Source organism: Microtus oregoni, unplaced genomic scaffold, assembly GCF_018167655.1.
Source record: "Microtus oregoni isolate MIOR12 unplaced genomic scaffold, Mior012 000035F_ref0000213, whole genome shotgun sequence".
In the NCBI taxonomy this organism is placed as follows: domain Eukaryota; kingdom Metazoa; phylum Chordata; class Mammalia; order Rodentia; family Cricetidae; genus Microtus; species Microtus oregoni.
This window is the reverse complement of record NW_024543094.1, coordinates 18645465-18650790: the sequence shown is the minus strand read 5'-3', so window position 1 is coordinate 18650790 and position 5326 is coordinate 18645465. Positions and strand designations below refer to the sequence as shown.

General features: G+C 48.3%; 1 pseudogene; it reads right to left on the bottom strand.

The window, feature by feature from the left end:
• Positions 1–3880: 3880 nt before the first annotated feature.
• Positions 3881–5074, bottom strand: LOC121432739 (annotated as a pseudogene).
• Between the last annotated feature and the right edge of the window lie 252 nt (positions 5075–5326).

Here is a 5326-nt window from a genome sequence, read left to right as displayed (position 1 = left end):
CATCTTTGCTGGCTCTGCTCCTGACTCCACCCTCTCCCTTGGACAGCCAGTCACTTCCTTAGCAAGGGCTTAGCCAGGACAGACAGCAGCCTTGCTGCCAAGAGGTTAAATCAATTTTGAGCAGAGGGCACCCCTCACCCCAAGACACAGTATTGACACTAAGCTATAGAATTTACTAGAAAACAATTGAAAGAAAGTCCAGGCTCTGTACACCAGAGGATGCCGTCCTGTCTGGGCTGAGGAGCTGTGAATGGCACAGACGTGCTCACAAGGACAGCCAGAGGCACAGTGGATACTCCAGCCATCTTTGTTAGCTCTGCTTCCCACTCCACCCTCTTCCTTGGATATGACCTGCGTGCAAGTGAAGGTTTTGATGTCCAGCTTAATAAAGTCTCACATCTTCTGACAACTTTGTGTGTGAACTATTATCATTTGCTTTCTTCTTTTTGTGTGGTCCTGAGGATGGAAACCAGGGGCTTATGGCTGCACTTCTGTGCTGGTGCTCCATCACCAAGTCACAGCTCGATGATGCCATAGGGGTCTTCCTTTCCTCTCGGTTTCTTTTTTATTAGGGTGGCGTGTCTCTCTATTATTTAGCCCTAGCTCTCCTGGAAACCGCCATGTAGAAGAGCCTGGCCTAGAACTCACAGAGATCCACCTGCCTCGGCCTCTGGAGGGCTGGGATTAGAGGTGTGCGCCACTTTGCCTGACTTTCAGCATCATATTCTGAAAGCAGTTATTGAGGTGGTTCAAGAACTTTCATCCCAAAAATTCAGACCGATTTTGGGGTTCTGCTCCTCTCCAGAAGTAGGGTGATGATGAAAATGTACATTTTTATCTCCATGAGGTGTGGACCAAAGTATTTCTTTAAAATGCATCCAAATAGCACTCAGTATCTACAAACCACAGTCTTATCTCACCTGCATGAGCACTCAGTATCTACAAACCACGGTCTGATCTCACCTGCATGAGCACTCAGTATCTACAAACCACGGTCTGATCTCACCTGCATGCCTTCACCTGCATGCCTTCACCTGCATGCACTTCACCTGCATGCCTTTGCCTGCATGCACTTCACCTGCATGCCTCACCTGCATGCACTTCACCTGCATGCCTTCACGTGCATGCACTTCACCTGCATGCCTTCACGTGCATGCCTTCACCTGCATGCACTTCACTTGCATGCCTTCACCTGCATGCCTTCACCTACATGCCTTCACCTGCATGCACTTCACCTGTATGCCTTCACCTGCATGCACTTCACCTGCATGCACTTCACCTGCATGCCTTCACCTGCATGCCTTCACCTGCATGCCTTCACCTGCATGCACTTCACCTGCATGCCTTCACCTGCATGCACTTCACTTGCATGCCTTCACCTGCATGCCTTCACCTACATGCCTTCACCTGCATGCACTTCACCTGTATGCCTTCACCTGCATGCACTTCACCTGCATGCACTTCACCTGCATGCCTTCACCTGCATGCCTTCACCTGCATGCCTTCATCTGCATGCACTTCACCTACATGCCTTCACCTGCATGGCTTCACCTGTATGCCTTCACCTGCATGCACTTCACCTGCATGCACGTCACCTGCATGCCTTCACCTGCATGCCTTCACCTGCATGTACTTCAGATTGGTGTGATCAGTTGTATAGAGGAATTTTTCTTTCTCTGTCTAGTTCTATTCCTCTGTCTCTGTCTCTCTGTCTCTCTGTCTCTGTCTCTGTCTCTCTCTCTCTCTCTCTCTCTCTCTCTCTCTCTGTGTAAGGAAGCATGAGTGGATGAGAAAAACTCTCAGTTTTGTACGATGAAGGACTCTGGCAGCCACCTATCTTGTAAGTTAAGAACCTGGTGTTTCTTATCTCCTTAACACTTTGTCCTACAAAAGCACATGCAAGGTGTACCCAGAGAGCCAGGTGCACACTTTACAATGCCCAGTATAAAATGAAAAAACTAAACAAAAGTCAAGCTATCAACTGCAGGTCTTTAAACTCCACGTGAGGCCCTGCTGCCTGGGCAGATCACATGCTCAGAACGTGCAAGTGTGTCTCCTGACAAGAAACGGCTCTCACAGAGGGATCACCCCTTCCCCAGGTGACAGTCTTCACTGGAAGAATTTCCCATCATCCACTGCTCATCATTAATCGCCTTCTCCACAGCCATTCTCTGGAGACTTGCCCCAGTTCTCCGGGGTTCTGAACACTGGCTCCAGTTTCCTGTTTATCTGTAGCTGGGAGGTGTGGGTGAGGCTTGCTTCGGTGAGCATAGTAAACACATCTCTGTCATGGCCTCTCCCACCTGGCTCCTCCTTTTGTGGCTGACTAACTTCTTGAACTCAGCTGGGTGTGGTAGGAGACTCACAAAGGTTCTGTGAAACAGAATGACTGGCAGGAATTCTTGGCATGTGTTTCCTTAGTAGTCAATCCTTTTTGGTTTAGTGGGTTCTGAAGGGTAGATGGAGGTAACTCACCTGCTGGGGAGTGCCAGGTGCCAGCCACTCCTGTGAACCCTGCCTCCCTGGCACTGGCTCAGAAAGGCCGATCACACCACCAGCTCAGCTTCTCGCTTGATTTTTTCTCAGCCTTAGTCTTTTTGTCTGTTTCTGATTAACAGGAAAAATGGGCGCTGGCACCATGCCTTGGGGTGTACACAGAGCTTTTTGGATATTAGAATGTTTTTTTCCCCCGGTTCCCTTCAGGCATGCTAAAATGCAAGGATAAAGACTCTACTCCCAAGCCTTTTTCAGAGATTGTCCAAGCTGCACCCTAACCCCAAGGTTCAAGCCCCTTCCTTCTGACACTCTAGGCCATGCTGTGGGTGAAGGCTATGGAGGGCATCAGATGTGTGCAGATTACAATGGTAAGTGACCACTTCTAGAGGAAGTCCTCTGATGCTGTGTTGGAACTTCTAGGATGACCTTGAACCCTGGATCTCCCAGGAGAATGGTTGAGACAGCAAGGGCTTGAGAGCTGTAGAGATAGATACACACACACCCTCTCCACATCTTAATTCCCCAAGCTTGTGATTGTGCTGATTTACTTAGCAGAAGAAACTTTTACAAATGATTAAGTGAAGGCTCCTGGTGTAAGGAGACTGCCTGGGTTATGCAGGGGGGGTCTGATGTAACCCCAAGATCATTGTCAAGGGGAGGCAGGCTTGAGTATAAGGTGTGACCAGGAAACAGAAGGTAGAATGATGCAATTGCCAGTTGATTCCTGAGGAAAAGAATGTTGGCAGTTTCTAGAAGCTGGTCAAGGGTGAGGTAAGGAAACGTAATTATTTCTCTTGCATCTTCCAGAAGGAATGCAGCAGCTTTGTCCACACCTTCACAGGATAGTGAAACCCACTCCAGGCTTCTGACCTCCAGGACTGGAAGGCCATGCAGATCTCAGCGGTTAAGTCTTTAAGCTTGCAACTATTGGTCATAGCAGCAACCAGAAGCTAATATGCTCTACCTCTGTCCATAGGGAGTTTTCTGACCCTTCAACTGGTGATTCTTTATTAATAGATCGTCCACTTCTGCAAACCTACAGCTGGAATTTCATCGTATTTCCATGCTGAGTCATGAACAGTGACAAAGAAACCATCGGCTACTCAGAGATAACTGAGCTTTCATAGCTCACTCTCTTTTATAGGCAGACTATAAAGAGATGCAGTCTAGAACGCACAATGGTTTTAGTCACTCAGGATTTACAATGGGATCTTGAAGGATGCAGACAAATCCCAGCGCAGTAAGGACGAGCTGAGATGCTGTGCAAATGTCCAAGGGTTCCCGGCGCTGCATCTCCGCCACTAGCTGAATCTTGCACTAACACCAAATGCAGACACTAAGTTGACTTCAGGGCTGTGCACAGGAATCCAAAGGCAGGAAAACACTAAAGGTTGCTGAGAGCATCCAGCCCAGGAAGGACTTTACCTTTCAGGAGCTCTAGACAGGCACCGCTCCCAGAGCTCACACGGCTGACTTTATCCTCTGCATCACATTCGGCACAGCAAATGGCAGCGTCTCCACCACCTGTGATAGTGATGAAACCTCTAAGGCTGCATCAAGCCCCAAGACCGTAAGGGACTTGATTCCCCTGGCAAAAGTTTCCCATTCAAATCCCCCAACAGGTCCGTTCCAAACAATCTGCTTAGCATCTTTCTTGCTGCTCTCAGGACCACAGTCCAAGCTTAGCCAGCCAGCAGGTATACCAGAGGCCACAGCAGCTGGGCCTGTCCTGGGTTCTCATCAAATATGTCATCAGTGACAAAGTCAACAGGCAAGGTAATCTTCACACCGTTTTCTTAGCTTTGGACACGAGATCTTTGACAATCTTGGCTCCTTCTTCATCACACAGGGAAGTGCCAATCTCCATGTTGTTGAGCACCTTGAGAAAGGTAAAGGCCATTCCACCACCAGGGATCATCTCATGACTTTGTCCAGCATATTATTGATCAACTGGATCTTGTCTGAAACTTTTACTCCTCCCAAGATAGCCAGGAAGAGTCGCTCAGGACTCTCCAAAGCTTTGGCAAAGTAGTTCAGCTCTGTCTTCCTCAAAAATCCACCAGCCTTCTGTGGCAGATTCACACCCACCATGGAGCTATGGGCTCAGTGTGCAGTCCCAAAAGCATCGCTGACATAGACATCCCCAAGTTTGGACAGTTAGGCTTGGAAAGCATCAGTCTTGGCTGGCTCAGCTTTAATCTTGTTCCCAGAAGCATCCTTTCCCTTCCCTTCTTCCTCTACCTGAAAGTGGAGGTTCTCCAGCAGGAAAGCAGTGCCAGCTGCTGGGTTGGCCCACACAATCCTTTATGAACAGAACATCTTTGCCCAGCAGAGATGAGTTCCACGGCACCTGTCTCTAAGGAGTACTTGTCAGGCATGGGAACACCATCAGGCTGGCCCAGGTGGCTCTCAAGGACTTGGCTCCATTGTCCAAGCCGAATTTGATGCTTGGGACAGCAGCCTTGATTTTTTGGTTATTTGTTATCTGGTTGTTCTTCATAGAAACACTGAAGTCCACCCTCATCACGACCCGCTTCCCCTTCATGTCCAGCTTGTTCAAAGCCAGCTTGTCAGACATAGACGTCTTGGCAACATAGTAGGATCAAAAGGCCCAGACCTGAAGAAGAACTCAACTGGTGATTTCTTTCTCCTTCTAAGGTGTTTTTCTTTCGGGAGCATCATGCAAGCACATAAAAAATTTAAAAGAACCTCTAAAGTAGCTATGTATGTTTTCCGCTGAAATCCTATGTGGAAGTCTAACAAAAAACAGAATTGCAGCTTCTTTGTTAAGTTGGAGACCTGCATCAGATGAGGTGGAGGGAGCAATGAT